Here is a 17705-nt window from a genome sequence, read left to right as displayed (position 1 = left end):
ATGTAGTCGGCTCTGTACAATATACTCACTAACATCACTTTTATTTTGAAAGGAGCAAAACTTCCGGTAATGTCTTTGTTTGCATACATTTACTCAGTTCTTAAAATCTGAGACCTTTAGTGCGAATAACAGCGAGCTATTCCTCAAACCCATAGGCAGCGCCAGGGTAGGGCTTGGTTGGGCAACCAAGAATTGTGTTAGCTCTATCGTTAGCCCTACCATTAAACCAACTAATATTCAATGAGTCAGGCCCACTTGAGGGATATTAAATAACACGAAGGGAGACCAAGTTGATATAGAATTCAAATAAAAAATGTATTAATTAAAATACAAGTCAGTAGATGTTTGCCTGCTACATGAATCGTCTTGCTTTGGGTGAAGTCGTCCCGCCATACTCTTACCATCCATTCGGCTCTCACAGACACATCCACTGGAGAGCTATGGAAGCTTATAGTACTATTGTACCTCGACGAATTCGTTCAAAGTGGTACATAACAATGGAGTGTCGCCTCTCTTTCACCCGAAATCCACTTATATTTAAACGTTGTAAATCAAATTCTTAGCAGCTACTCTTAACTGGCGTCTCCAATCTCCACAACAACACAACCTACCGAAAGTAGTCGAGTGTACACTACACACACGGAAATTAACCGGAAGTTCTATTGTGCTCGTAATCTATTAAGCTCAGGTCAAACTTTATCATTGATACATTTGTTTTTAAACGTCGTCGGACGGAACAACAGATGGCAGTGGCGGGTGTGTTGGATAAGGACACACCTTTGACACCTGCAGGGGAAGACGACTCCGGTCCCGCGTCTTCCATGTGCCAGGCTCGGCTGGACGAAGATGAGCAAAAAGAAGAGATGGAGCAGGGGATGGAGCAGCAGCAGGAGCAGGAGGAAGAGGACGAGGAAAGGGGCTGGCATGGCCAGCCACAGCCAACCACTGCGGGCACAGACTCTGGCCATGATGCTAATGCTACCACTGACATTAGCCAACAACCCGGGGATGGACCGCGGCGCCGCATCAGGAACATTTACCCTTCAAGGCTAATAGGTTACCAGCAGAGACCTCCAATGCTGCCTGGTTTGGTATACAGCTGGCTTGAATATTCGGTTGAGGTGGACGCAACTTTCTGCTTCGCCTGCCGACATTTTTTGGGTATTGGTGGTGCTCTTCCTTGCTGCGGTCTTGTTGCCTAATTAGCATACTTAATTTGTTGGAGATGTGTTTTGACTCTTGGCTGTTGTGTGGTAGACTATATATGGCTTTACGACAACGTCACTATTAACTATACCGTCTCTCTCTCTCTCTCTCTCTCTCTCTCTCTCTCTCTCTCTCTCGATCTCTGTCTCTCTGTCTGTCTGTCTGTCTGTCTGTCTGTCTGTGTTTAAGTGTGTGCGTGTTTCTAGCTGTGGGAGGGTGTTGTTTTATTGAACATATATTCACATTGAAATTATGGTATTGATTTGAGCCCCACCGCTGTATGGGTAGTCCCACCGTAGTTGAACCAGAAAAAATACTCTGGCGCCGCCACTGCTCAAACCTGAGCATGTTTACAGTCCTTTCTTATGTCAAACATTGTATGACATTACATCAGAGGTAAAATCGATTAATATATATATATATATATATATTGAATAAGCAATAAATCAGGAAGTCAAGGGGAAAATGATATCTTATTACAGGAAAACAAAGCTTTTGAGATCAATCAATCATCCAATAGGTCTCCCAGTATTTGATACAATGCTAGATGGAATGGAGATAGCCCAGGTTCTTAAACTTTGGAAAATAAAAATAAACAAAAAACAACTGACATATACTTGCATGGTGAATTACATGTGTACTTTTGAACAGTCTTCAAACATCAGCTACAGCAGACAAATAAGTGACATGACTTGTAATCTGTCACGGATCAGTTGTTTCCCTTAACAGCTTCACACCTTTTCCTGTTGCTATGGGCTGAATGGTTGAGTAGTTGCAGGCTAAGTGGCATCATAATCCTTCGTAATTGCCCTTGTCATCATTCCTAACAATGTGAACATGCCATTCCACATAAACAAATGTTAACAGTGTATTTTGGGGAATCTATAAAAGTTAATCATTTACTCCTGAGGTGAGGTGGTGATTTTTGACCAGGACTTTTGAAATGCCACCAAAGGTTGTGTGTGTGTGTGTGTGTGTGTGTGTGTGTGTGTGTGTGTGTGTGTGTGTGTGTGTGTGTGTGTACCTCCTCCTGATGCAGGGTCAAAGGTCTTTAGTCCCACTGCACCTCAGAGCTAGCAGAGGATTAGCAGGATTACCCCAGAGCTGCCATGTCAGTCAGAGTTTCACCAGAGATAACCCTGCCCCGTTCATCTAATCCCCTTATCTCATCTCTCAGACACCACTATGTATGATATATATGTATTGTGTGTGTGTGTGTGTGTGTGTGTGTGTGTGTGTGTGTGTGTGTGTGTGTGTGTGTGTGTGTGTGTGATTTCTAATCCTAATAGTTGCTTTTCCACAGTGCATGAGCACAAGATAACCCGTTTGAGAATCTGTGCGTATGCCAAGGGGTTTCTTTTCTGCTATGTCTACAGATAATATTTGTCTTTGCAATGTGTACTAGTCACTCTCTGAGTGGAAGTTGAATGTTTGAGTTCAAGTGTTTGTTAGAGTATTAACTTTATAGTCACTCTTAAGTCCCAAAAAGTGTTTCCAGTGTTTAGCAAAAGGAAGGAGTCATTTATATGTGGCCATGTTTTCCACAACATGTTATCCTTCCCAGAGCTCCAAGTATAAGAAGACTTGCAGTAAATAAAACTGTGAGTAAATCACTATGTGTCTGTTTGAAATAGTTGCAATATGTTTGTCTAACTTCTATTTTTGACCTTTGAATTTTAGTCCAGGGTTTTTATGTTTAATTCAGTCAACTCCTACAAAATAAGAAAACTGAAGCGTATTTTGTTGAAACATGTTGCAACTGACATTTTCATGACATTGACTGTTGTGCTACTGTGTGTGATGTTGATGTCCTGTGGTTAGGATGAAGTGGGATAACAATAGGTTATCTGATTAAAAACTGCAAAATCTTTCGATCAAACATTACTCAAATGTATAAAGGTACAATAACATTTTAAAACATATTGTTAAATATTCAGAGACCTTTTGAAATACAGAACAATATTACAATTGTGTTCATTTAGGATTTGCTGAAAGTACTGTGAAAGGTGATTATATATTGATCCTTTGAAGGATGATATTAAGATCATGAAAAAGTGTTTTCACTGCATTATGTCTTATAGAAAATGGGAAATATATTCCCTCTTTCTGAGGTTTCATTTTTGTCTGCATGGAGGGAATGGACAGGCTTCAAAGCAGAGCTTTCAGTCATGAAAGGAAGGGACTTAGAACAAAAGACGCCTGAGGAAGAATAAAGACACACACACACACACACACACACACACACACACACACACACACACACACACACACAACAGGGTACATAAGCAGACACAGCTCTTCCAGGTTTCCGTAAAATTGGTCTGCTGATTTCTCCCGTCTGCTGTGCTTCATGATGCAGGGAGACAATACCTCATGTATACGCATGCACCAACACCTCACCTCACCACACCACACCACACACACACACACACACACACACACACACACACACACACACACACACACACACACACACACACACACATTCACAAGCATGTTTCTGTGCCATCTCTGTGAGAAGTAGTCCGGACACACTAAAAGGAGTGCTTGAGTGTTTCTTCACATCCTCGATACAATTATGCTAACTGAATGATGTCAACACACTCCACTTCTGCAGTCTAAACAGATGACATACACACCACCCAGCTCATACATGAAAACCAGACCTAAATAAAGTCTTGCATCAGGACCCACACTGATACATCTATCTACAGCACTAAGTAATGCAACCTGATACATCCATTGTGTATTTGGGTTGTCAGTCTGCCAGCATGAAGCCAAGTTCTAATTTAATGAATGCAACACGTTTTTTTCACACAGAAAAGATGTAAGAAAGAAAGAAAAATTATGCTTAATTTGTGACTTTCTACCTAACTAGGATACACCTGGTCCAACACCTCTGCCTGAAGAAATGCATCTTTAATGCTGCTGACAACCTTTGTTTGCTTATCACCTCGTCATTTACAAAATATTTATCTGTCAGCATTCTTGCAGTTTTTAAAATAATGTGTGAATCAGGTGCATAGGTGTGTCTACTTCTGTGCATATATTTACAATCTGTGGTTAGATCAAATAGGTCCATACAGTCTTTTGCACAAACAAAAATACACACACATCGTCCCTGTTAGAGCAACGGCCAGATGTCAGAGATCTGAGCCCATTAGAGGGTAAAGTGGAGGATGGATGATCTCATCCGCCGCTCTGTCCAAAAAAGAACAAACAAATGCAAACAACAGTAGGGCTGACGTGGTCTTACACACGCAAAGCCTTCAATCTAATGACAGGGTTATTAGGTGAGCTGAGAGACAGATCAAGACACTGCTCGGACTCCTTAAGTCCTCTTTAAAGGTCTTCAACTCTGGCTAAGGCCATTTACAATGTCTATAAATGCTCTGGAGCCGTGCTAGAGACCATCTTATCTTCTTTTAAGGAATAGCTGTAACCTGAGTGGATTTCCTCACTTGATCCTGTATAAAAGGTCTTACCTGCGTTCCTGCTGGACCTGGAAGCAGCCCTGTGGCAGGTTGAAGGGATCAATCAGGCTAAGATGTTCTGGTCCTGCCAAGTCTAACCCAAACAAGAAATAACTCCTGTAATACTGTTAGCTACTTTTGCATAGGTGAATGTGACCAAGTGAATCTATTCCATTAACAAAAGTAAGAATGCTTTCATGCTTTTTGGAATGACCATTTGTAAGATTAAACTGGCATCTGATTGCAACACTTCTTAAGCAGGAGCTCCTAAAACATGAAATACATTAAAATAATGTATCCGTTAAGACAAATACAAGCTTTTCATGTCATTGTTTTGGTTTTAAAAAATTACCTCATGCTGACATGCCCTATTTGTTTTTGCACTTTTTTTGCCCTACGAGGAAACATTTTGTGTATAAAGTATGCGGACCATAACTTTTTAAGGCACTGAAGTCTCAAACACACAGTTCTATTATACATGGCTGTATAATAGAACTTTATAATTTTATTCTCAGGTCTTTTCCAGTTTAGTTTATTTATTTCTTCCAAGGAACATATCTGCAGCGTATGGTTACAATCTTTAATTGTTAAATATGTATGCTTACATAAACTGGTGAAAGTTTTATCATGTATGGGAATATAATACTTGTACTTATCCATCCCTTTTGCTAGCTGATTCCGAACACAATCATCCACACACAGTCAACCCACCATTGCTTTATTGTCATCATTTTAGATACTAGCTTCAAAGGATAATGCAACCTTGCCTTTCGACCATTTTTAAGAACAGATCCCTCTAGTGCAGAACACATGTTGACTGTGTTCAAAAGGTTGCGGCTAACATTCACTGGCAACGGCGGCAACTAAATACCATCAAGTGGAAGCTTGGAGGCTGGGCGTCCCTCAGGGGGTATACCTTGGATAAAAATGTAACCCATTATTCGAGCTGAGAACAGGTGCTTTCAACAAAGAACGCTGCATCATTATGGTCCTGTGGGAAATGAGGGAAAATATCAAGGTCCAGGAATTTACGATGTGGCCTTTTGAAAGCAAAACAGATCAGCTGCTGAAGTTGGGAGTCATACTAGAGAAGCCCTTTAAAAAAGTGATTTTAAATCTTCCATATTTGATGGCTGACATTCATTATTGTAACAATCATGACTGGATGGCACATAAAAATCGTGCTATTTTTTAATGTTTCAATGGCTTATCCAAATTATATGAATAAAAGAAAATGTCACTAAAAGAGTGCTCTCCAAACCCTCTTAATTTTCTCATCCACTCTACTTTATGAATGTTACTTTAAAGGATATAAAACAAACGTAGCCTAACATGCTGCAGTATGATACATAAACTACTTAATTATTTGATATTTACTCTCATCCATATTTATTGTTCAGTAGAGAGGCTGTGAATGTCAGCAAATACTCTGAGGTCACAAGAAAGCAGATCTGTGGCTAAGAAAAATGTCTATGGAATCGGTACAACTGGGTGGAGGTCCTCTAAAGACGTGTTAGACTCCATGTTTCCACCACCACTCCTTCGCTGTGCTTTTGTTTCAGCATTCCTGACATGCTTCTTTTCTCATTTCCCTTTCATTTCACTCATCGAGTACTTACAAGTCTCACTTCCCTGCTTAAAAATATTGAGCATCTCTTCGGCCAAGTTAGAAGAACGACTGCCTTTAAAGCTTCCTCACTCACAGGGTAACCTACACAGATACTCTGCCTCTTGCCACCCATGATGGTAGCTCTCCAGCTCCATGCTCACTTTAGCCTTCATCCAGGGCCATGGCTCCTGTCAGACCAGACCAGGGTCTCTTTGATCTGGGCTGAGATGACAAGGCTATGTGGTCCCAACGCCTCAGGCCTCCTCTGTCACCACAGGCAGAAATTGACAAGGTCACTCAGGGGAGGACAGAGGGAACACACATGAGCTCTAATCTACCTGTATCATTGGGTGAAGGGGAACATGTTCAACAACTGCCAAGAGCCCAAAGATGAGGCACAAATTGCTGCTCATGTTAAAGGAAAGGTTCTCTGTTGATGTTTGGTACCAGCTTTGATAGTTTTCTGATGAAAAACAAACATTGCAGAGCCTTATATGAAGCAAAAATAACTTAAAGACCATATCCCTGTGTGTGCAGTCACATAAGCTATAGAAACACACATGTTTACTGGTCTCCCTGGAGAACATTCATTGTTCTTTGATTTAGGTTTACATTAAAAAGAGTCTATTTCATATATTATGGTTCATTATATAATTGTAACCTTTTGATGTGGCAAATTGTATTTATAAAAATGATTTCAGTTATGTTATGTTTATTTCTGAAAGTGTTTCAGCACTTCAAGGGTATTGTTTGGTCTCTTATAAAGTCCATGTGGCCTGGGCACTTCCCTGTGCATAACCTAATAAATAACATAACATAATTAACAATAGCTGTACTAAACTGCAGACGTGCATGTAGTGGATGTGGTTTGTAATTCGTTGTGAACAGTAAATAACCTGTGGAGCGTCATTGTTGCAACACATAAAATGACCGCTCTGATCGAAGAGTAACTAACTCAAGACATATCCAGGAAGCCCAATAAAATAAATCGCTCAAATACACATGCTGGATGTCTGAACCACACTCATTAGAAAATGTACAGTCATTTTTCAGCCGTCCATTTGTATTTTCAATCAGTCAGGCTGTTGTCATATCCCTTGACTTTATTCTCGGTGGAAAGCTGAAGGCTGAAATGAAGTAAAGCTGGTCTGTGGGCAAGCAGTCAATCCCCTGAGGAGGAGACAAGACAAACATGATAAGAGGCTGTTGGTTAAATTACAGACTGCAGGCAGCTCTTAATGGAGTTCAGCGCAGGGTTGAGGGAAGTAAGGTCAGTCAGTCAACGAAGCTTCTACACTGCCATTGATGCTCTCTACATTCCTGAACACCAATGTCAACAGGAAAAGCAACCGATTATTACATTAAGTTCCACCTTTTAAACACAAATCCTGAGAGGAAAAACTTAGTTGGAGTTTGTGTCCACAAAGAATGCTCGTATTAATAAACTGATTCCACATAAAAAAGCTGTATGAAGCCAACACAAACAGTGCATTGACTTTTACAAAGTCTCCCTACAGGACTTACCATGCTCATTAGCATTGTATAAACACACTGCTGAACATGTTTAGTGGATGCATATTTCATAAGGGTTGTGACACTCCATTGAAAATTCAACCTCCTCCCTATTTACAGCACATACTACAGCAAGGGTGGGCAAACACCACAAACCACACGCACCACTTTTGGTATACATACTTTCCTTTGGTCATGATCAAGACTTGCCAAATATACACTACACAGGTTTTTACTCAGGGATTCAGAGCTCTCTGAATATTTGATTTATGGACCCTCCAGCATTCAGTTTAGCAGAGCTTGACCTGAGTCTCTAAAGCTTTGGGGTAGAACAAGTGTTTTGGGATCCAGTGCTTTAATTCAGCTTTATTCTCTGTGTAAATTTTACTTTCCCATGGTCTATGAGCAATCAGCTGTAATATCCTGCCTTAAATATCTCTATCAAGTGGCTGCCAACATAGGTAGGAGTTGGCTTGTCCCTAGGGTTGCTCCCCTCACATCATAAATCCTGGACCCTCTGAGCCCAATCTGTCTTTCAGATCCATGAAATGCCAAGGCTACCTCAAGGCCTTATTTTCCACAAGTGTTGGTTTCATATCAAGTGTGTGTGTGTGTGTGTGTGTGTGTGTGTGTGTGTGTGTGTGTGTGTGTGTGTGTGTGTGTGTGTGTGTGTGTGTGTGTGTGTGTGTGTGTGTGTGTGTGTGTGTGTGTGTGTGTGTGTGTGTGTGTGATGTTTCATTTCCACCTGCAACAATTTCAAGATGTTGTTATGAGTGATGGTCTGCAATAGTGGAAAGTACATTTACCTAATGAAACTACTTTTACAATAGAACGATAGTTTTTTCATTGCTTAATTTTAGTACTTTTATAAAATATACTACAAATATTGTAGTTTTCAAACATGCATAGTAAAAATATTGAAGGATTGTTTAACATCATGCAATAAAGGGTATCACAATTAAATGCTAAGAAACATGATACAATAGGACATGAGAAAAACACTGCCTGTTCCTTTAAAATTAAAAACAAAAGAAAGAAAATAAATGCAAAACAGCACACAAAACTAGTAATAATAGTAAATGTATGGTCAATGACGGACAACAGATCATTCATTACTACATTCATGGTCCCACTGTTTCAACTTGTGTTTAAGATTTTCAGTTTTACTGTAAGCTCAAACAGAAAAGCCACCTTTCCCATACACACCTGCTCTTTATTCATGGTCTCTATAAAGGACCAACTATAATGTATTATTTGCTTGCAAGTATGTGCATGCTCTCTCTCTGAGCACAAATATATCCACAATACACTGCAGCTGGAGCTCACCACACCCAAACAAGCAGTTACCGAGTTGGTATTGTATCTTTGAATCATGATCCAGTGATGAAAGGTGTGCTGTGAAAGGTAACACCTTGATAGCTGATGTGACAGCACCATTTTCTCCGTAATGAGCTATCTTGTTAAAATGAAGATCAAACCCCCATCTTCTACATTGGCCAGAATAAGAAACATTTTCCTGCTAAATTACATCTCTTTCTAGATGCTGTGCTGAGTGTCCAATATGCCACCAGTGATTAGTGCTCAGCTCGTGTCTCTCAACTCAGGGCCGACACACAGCAGACCGGCATTTACCTTCTAAAAGGTGCTTGTGATAACCATAATTTTCTGTCATGTGATGCATGTTAAAACAGCCCCTGTAGTTTAGACCTGTAATATCATTCCCCCTCAGATGTCACAGCGTTTTCATTAGGCCTGGCGCTAGGGTTTGCTGGGGATCATTATATCCTTAGATAACCCTTTAAAAAAACAACACAAAGTCCGGCCTGACGATAATGGTGAGCTTTGTTTCTCCACACCCAGTCTGCAAGGGACAAAAATGTACAAACTACAAAGAAAAGCGTGCACCTCTGCTTTTTGCAAGTAATTTGACTCAAATTGTAATTATGATCCCTGATTATTTTTGATGGGCAATCAACATAAAAGTACATCTGTTGATTAAAATGGGAACTGTGAGTTAAAGACAGAGGATGTACGACTCACAGCTCCTGCCTGCTGCCTGGCACACCTCCTTGATGAATATGTCAAACTTTTCTTTAATGACAGACCAAAGGCTTGTACTGACCCACCCTTCACACCCAGACTGATTGATCTAGGTAATGTGATGCCATGTGTCTATAGATAAAACCCAAGCATGATTTACGTGGCGATTACCTCCAACCCGATGCTCTGTTGACTGGTTAGCTTTTAACATGAGAACATAACATGCCATTAGGTCTCATCCTTGTACATCCTTGTTTTTTTCTACCAGAAAAGTCAATAATTGCTTCAACATTGTGTTTCTAGCCAGACACAACCCATGTAATGAGTGCATACTAAGGTCAGGGGTGGAATTTAACTAAGTACAAATAAGAGGTACTCTTATATACGAAGTACTCTTTAAATTTAATTTCAATTGTATGCAACAATGTACTTCTACCCCACTGTATTTAAGTGGGAAATCTTTATATATGTGTTTTTTTTTTTAAAGTGTAGCTCTAACTTTGTGAAAAAACGTTAATATTGTTCCTTCGAGGGTTGAGAATATTCTCCTTCTTCTTAAGATACATCAACTATTTAAAACCCCTCTTGGAGCAGCTGGAAAATGCATTCTCTACACGCTACAAACACATAAGGATTTTTATCTAATCTGAGAATATGATGCATTGTTGTAGAGTCTATATATAGACTATACTCATGAGTATATAAAGAGGTTTAAAAAGCACAACCTTAAACCTTTTCAGCAGTAAATTATAACATATACATGCAGAAGTGATGTTAATCCAAAAATAATAATGTTAAAATACTGGCAAGGAACCTTTTATAGCAAAATGAATTATTTAAATCACATTTTGCTGATAATGCCTTCAGGTTTTGAATTAAGGACTTTTTTTGTTATGTAGTATTCTCTTGGGCTAAAATACCTGAGTATTTTTGACCACTGGCCACTGTCAAAGTGCAGCCCACATATCAGTAGCAGGAATGGGTCAATGAGAGGAGAGGTTATGACCTAGGAGAAGTTGTCATGAACTGGGAGCCAATTAGTCCCCGGTTGCCCAATAGAGGAGCATAGACTGAGAGGAAGAACCCTCAGTCATCCCACTTACTGAGAGAAACAGCAGGAGTGTTGATGAGGAATCACTGTTGACAAAATAGTTTCTCGTTGCACCCTCATGAGATGCATGCATGCTACAAAATTGAAAACTTTTCCGTGATATTTAGAGGTTGAAATCCACTTCTGAGTTTTCTGATGGATTGACTTTATGGTCTTTATGGCTTCCCTTGCTTTTTCTACAATCAATGTTGAGGGATTACCGGTGAGACAGTTTCTGAAACAGGTCAGCGGATGTGAAGAATAAACCAGGCTGATTCAGAAGTGTCCAGAGACACCATAGAAGAGTAAGTTTTGGGGGTTGGGGTTAGAGTTGAGAAGACCCCTGGAGATGCTTTTAGAAATGCTCCCTGCTTGGACGGGGGGCAGGGTAGGTGTCTGGACTGGGACTAACCAGTTCGTCTGAGTGGGGACTAATGAAAACAAATGATCTGACAAGGTCAAAAGGTTGAGATCAAGGCTGAAGGATCCTCCTCCCCTCTCAATTTTCCAACGTGGGAGATTAATGAAGGCCGAGAACAGCCATTTCTCTGTATCATTTACTCCCTGAGGCCTCAGGACCCTGGTGGTGGTGTGCAGCACCTGTTGGCCTATTAAGGCCTAATGACCCGCCAGAGGACATCCGTCCTGATCCAGACCCGTAACTGCCTCGTGTTCATGGTACAGACAGGCTCAGATATTTAATTGATGATATTTTAAGCTTCTTTTAAAAAACTTCATGAGCTTTCATCATGTGACTAACAATTATACTTTGCATTTCACAGATGGTGAATATAAACACATAAAAGAAAAGTGTTTTACAATGGCATGCAGACTGTGTTTGAAAATAAACTGTTACATGCCAAATAAACAGCCCCTTCATGGTGCTGAAGCTGGTGATTCAAGCTATGGTGCTGAAGATGTTAAGTAGTTTATGACAAGAGACTGCCGCCTTCTGGACAGTTAGAGCAGTGACACAACATATATCAAATCAAAGTCAGGAATGTCCATGCCATAGACTGTCTATGGTCCATGCAAAGCTAATGCCCATTTCATACTTCATATGTTCAGCATAAATGCAGAAATAAAATGTCTTATCGGAAGGGAACATATATTTTTCATTGAATGTAGCTATACTAATATCTCTACTTGAATAAACTGTAATCAACTCTTCTCATACCTTTTGTTATGTATGAAGTAATAGTTCATTTGAATAAAAACAATTCACTTATTATTTTTGATTGAAGCTAACTGAAGACTAACAAGAAAGAACAATGGCCTAAAAACATAACACTAAAACGGTACAAAAGCACGATTACAAAACGAGCCACGGTTCTAAGCATGCGCAGTAGCAAACGTTATAATGCGCGTGCTCAGTACCTGTTGCTCAGGTGGATCTGCAGATTTGGCGCGGACACAGAAACAGAGGAAAGCAGGAGTGGTTGCCAGCTTTTAAACCATTTCGTAAAGTATAATGTTCTCATTAAAACAAAAAGAAGGTAAGTTATCAAGCAAGTACTCGTGAGTTTGTTTTTCTGACTGCTGCCTATGTTAGCAAACGTTTAAATAGCTAACACAAGTGAAAGCAACAGTTAATGTTAGTGTGTTTACATTTAGGTCTGCGGTCTCTGCTACTTGTAATTGCTCTTTGTTGCTCTGTAACTGAGAGCTTTGCTGACACACACATTACTGTTTATATTATTGCATAAGGACATCTCCCATTTTTAGCCTGGACTATGATTTCATAGCCTTTAAATTACGTAAAGGGTGTAATGTTGTTTTACGATCTGTGCACGGCGCTTTGATAGGTCAGTATACTTCTTCTACCAACTGATATCTGTTTCAAACAACCCTGCTATGAAGTTATTTATTTACTAAACCTTATTCTTTTATGATGAATTGAAAATTAAAACATACTAGTTTAAATGTAGATCCAAATGGGTCGCCCAGTAGGCTAGTTCCACCTGCTGGGGCGCATTGCCAACATTAGTCATTTTTAGATGGCGACGTGAACAGTTCTCGTTACTTACTATAGCTATAGCATCACAATCATAAATATGCAATTTGAGATCATAAACATTCTGTCGCCATGCAAGAGTTATTAAAACCACTAATTTACTGTGTTCTTAACTGGACTGTGTAAACTTGTCAAAAGTAAAAATAGTCTTACTAATTATCTTGCTGTTGAACTGTGCAATGCTGATATGCAGAGGGGAAAAGGGACAGATGATGACACTCTGACAAGTGATCATACCCATCGACTTTTCCTTGTTGTAATGTTGTTCTTGATTGGTTTCAGGGTTCTGACAGTGATGATGCCTTGGTACAAGTATCTGCTGGGGTGATGATCTGTCCTCAGTGATGGTTAGCGGTCCCCCAACTCCTTCACCCGGACCCTGTGTTTTCTGACATCCTTGATGAGAGAGGCTTTGTAGTGGTTTGTGAGAGAAACAATTCCAACCATAAACCAAAACTGTGGCATGACATTTGGTTTATTTAATTATTTAAGATCAAATTACAATAAAGCATATAATTGAACTTTAACTGTCAATATTTTGCATGTTAAAATATTTTAGGTGATGCAATCTGGATTTATTAACATTTAATGAAACATTTAAGCACTAACTACAATTGTTTAACTAGTTTGGCTTGTCTTCGTAGCAATAAGTTTAATGGTTACACATAAGCAATAAGTAGTTATGTACATACACCTGAAAATTTGAGCGTGCAGAAATGTGTATGTTGTTTGGGAAATATACACACTTGAATTAAGGTAAACTCTAAAGTTATTATTGTAAAAAGTATTTCAAGTACATTTTAAGTGAAAGGTAAGACTTCACTAATTCTGCATTGCTTAAAATCTGATCACGTTTGAAAGTCAAACAGTCACTGTGACTTACTCAACTCCATATCTTTTTGATTATTAACTTTGAAATGTAGATGTTCCGATTTGTACCATTGTAAGTGCATTGGCACGTAGAAGTACCAGTATGGAGCTGTTAGCAGGTGAGTAAGCAATGAATCCTTAGGACCTTACACCACGTTTAAACATGGCTCCTTTCTCTTCATAATTTTTGGGTGGGGATGTAAGAAGAATTTTAAGGGCAACTTCACAGCAACGGAGCTGTAGTCCTTTACCAAAATACAGGATATAAAAATTACTTAAACAAGATTCCTCGATGCAAATATAAATCTGACACAATCCTGATTAGATACTAGTTTATTATTTCTTTTGAAGCTTTGACTGTGTGCAACCCATTTTGAATTTTTATTTAAATTATATTGTATCTACATCAAAAAATTGCACCATAAGCATGCAAACCATGTGTAGTCGGCTGCTAAATGCAGATAATAAATTGTATTAAACGCATAGTTCAACAATCAGGTGGGTGGCAAGCAGTTTCCGGACAGTTAAAGCTGTGGTGAAAGATTTTCCTGTTTTGGCACAGCACTTTACAATGGCCAGCGAAGATGCCTCGCGCAACGGTGTGGAGAGGGCGAAGTATGGTGGCCTACTCAAGCATCTGACATCTACTGGCTTCCTCTCCGATTTGGCAGTGATGAAAGATGTGCTTCGTGAACTGCAGGGGCTCTCATTGAGACTACAGAGAAGGGACACGTCTCTGGTGGATGGCAGCAGACAAATCCATCAAACCACCGAGATACTGTCTGCTATGAAAGAAGATGCCGGTAAAACGGAATCCAAGATTCGCGCAGGCATAGCAAGTGGTCGGTTCAAAGGCGTTGTGCTTAGGGAAACGCAGCCTAAGATTAATAAACCCCAGTTTTATCAGTCCATCCTTGATAATCTCAGATCACGTCTTCCTGACAGTGAACTTATTGCCATGCTCAAGCCTCTAGATCAGCACTTTTGGCCTGCAGAGAGGTCAGACCTAATGCTATTTGGAGAGCGCGAAGTGGGGAGATTCGCAAAACTCCTCTGTGAATCTTCTACCGAGGCTATCGAGGAATTCCGAGATTGGAAGCTTCAAGGTTCTCAGGGGAATACTCTTAAGAAACTTATCGTCGCATGCCGCACTATACTCCCGACCTCAGCGGAGTGTGAGAGGGGTTTCTCGGCTTGCAATGACACAGACGATAAAACTAGGAACGGACTGCGTGCAGCGAGCCTCACTGCCCTGCTATTCATTGACTTGAATGGACCTCCTATTGAGAAATTCAACCCCGTGCCGTTTGTCCACTCATGGATTAAGAGTGGCCACCGGACATCAGCATCATGGATTCCTGGGCGCAGGCCCCAGCCAGCTGAGAGCAGGGCAGTTTGGTCTCTTTTGTCTCCGTAAAGCCCAACAAACATGATCAGAGCATCGAACTGAATTGTTACATGATGGGTGAGTTTTGTCTATATATGCGTTCATTGGGTTACATTATTTGACAAGTCCTGAGAATGTCATGTTTGCTGTTGAACTTGTGCTTTCTTCTATGTTGTTTGACAAAGCCATAGGCTACATAATGCATAACAGTTCACAGTCTAGCCTGTCCCTAAACTGAAATTCAAAAGAATATGTTTAATCTATTTCCGTAAAGCCCAACACGGTCAAACATGATCAGGGCATCGAACTGAATTGTTAGGCCTACATGATGCGAGTGTTTTGTCTATATGCGTTCATTGGGTTACATGATTTGACAAGTGCTGAGAATGTCTGTTGAAGTTGCGCTTTCTTCTATGTTGTTTGAAAAAGCCAATATAGGCTACATAATGCATAAGTTCACAGTCTAGCTAAACTGAAATTCAAAAGAATATGTTTAATCTATGTATTTGTATGTATTGCGATATTGGAATGAAATATGGACAATCAATAATATGTTTAAATTAAATGGAACCGATTTCTGTAAAACAAACCCCAAAAAATCTGTCTGTTGTGTTGTGCGTGTGTTACGTGTGTAAGTTGTGTCTACCGTGCGCAAAAGCGCCATTCGCACAGGTACGCGGCTATTTAATTGACATGTTAGGTTATGGGGGGGGGGGCGGGAAGTCCAACTTGTTTTTATAAAATAGAGAGACCCCCTTGAAGACAAAAACATAATTCGAGCACTGTGTTAGTGTGTTTACATTTAGGTCTGCGGTCTCTGCTACTTGTAATTGCTCTTTGTTGCTCTGTAACTGAGAGCTTTGCTGACACACACATTACTGTTTATATTATTGCATAAGGACATCTCCCATTTTTAGCCTGGACTATGATTTCATAGCCTTTAAATTACGTAAAGGTGTAATGTTGTTTTACGATCTGTGCACGGCGCTTTGATAGGTCAGTATACTTCTTCTACCAACTGATATCTTGTTTCAAACAAACCCTGCTATGAAGTTATTTATTTACTAAACCTTATTCTTTTATGATGAATTGAAAATTAAAACATACTAGTTTTAAATGTAGATCCAAATGGGTCGCCCAGTAGTTCACCTGCTGGGGCGCATTGCCAACATTAGTCATGTTTTAGATGGCGATGGTGAAAGTAGTCTCTTTACTTGAGCTATAGGCTAGTAGCATCACCAATCTATAAAAGCAAATACTTGATGATCTAAACGTATTCTGTTTACAGTCCATGTCAAGAGTTATTTAAAAACACTACTTCATTTTACTGTGTTCTTAACTGGACTGTGTAAACTTGTCAAAAGTAAAAATAGTCTTACTAATTATCTTGCTGTTGAACTGTGCAATGCTGATATGCAGAGGGGAAAAGGGACAGATGATGACACTCTGACAAGTGATCATACCCATCGACTTTTCCTTGTTGTAATGTTGTTTTTGATTGGTTTCAGGGTTCTGACAGTGATGATGCCTTGGTACAAGTATCTGCTGGGGTGATGATCTGTCCTCAGTGAAGGTTAGCGGTCCCCCAACTCCTTCACCCGGACCCTGTGTTTTCTGACATCCTTGATGAGAGAGGCTTTGTAGTTGTGTTGTGAGACAAACAACTCCAACCAAAACCGCAAACTCTTGTGCATGACATTTGTTTATTTATTAATTTAAAGAATACAAATTAAAATAAAGGCATATAATTGAACTTTAAACTGTCAATATTTTGATTGTTATTTTCAACTGTAAAGGGAAATATTTTAGGGGAGTGCAATCTGGATTTGATTAACATTTAATGAAACATTTAAGCACTAAACTTACTTGTTTAACAGTTGCTTGGTCTTCGTAAGGCAATAGGTTTGAATGGTTTTAACAAATAAATCAGATAAGTGTTTAAGTAAATACACCTGAAACATTTGAAGTGGCAGGAAATGTGTTGTTGTTTGGAATATACACACTTGAACTTAATGGTAAATCTAAAGTTATTTTATTTAAAAAGTAATTTCAAGTACATTTTAAGTTGAAGTGTATGTGTACTTCACTAAATCTGCATTTGCTATTAAAATATCTGAATCACTTTGAAAGTCAAACAAGTACCTATGACTTACTCAACCTCACATTATCTTCGTTTTTGTTTGTTAACTTTGAAATGTAGAATGTTTACCCATTTGTACCATTTTAAGTGCATTGGCACGTAGAAGTCACCAGATGGAGCTGTTAGCCAGGCTGAGTTATAGCAGTGAACTCCTTAGTGGACCCTTACCACCACCTTTATGAACATGGCTCTTTCTTTCTCTCTTTTTTTGGGGGGGTGGGGGATTGTACTAAGATAGAATAGAGCAAACACAACGTTGCTGTAGTCTTTCAAAATCATGTAAAACAATTATTAAAATGTCAGAAAATGTAATCTCTATGATAATATAAATAAACTAATCTTTTTTTGTATTATTTTCATTTAC

Source organism: Eleginops maclovinus, chromosome 16 (assembly GCF_036324505.1).
Source record: "Eleginops maclovinus isolate JMC-PN-2008 ecotype Puerto Natales chromosome 16, JC_Emac_rtc_rv5, whole genome shotgun sequence".
Lineage (NCBI taxonomy): Eukaryota > Metazoa > Chordata > Actinopteri > Perciformes > Eleginopidae > Eleginops > Eleginops maclovinus.
The sequence above is the reverse complement of the archived record's forward strand: the minus strand, read 5'-3'. Positions refer to the sequence as shown.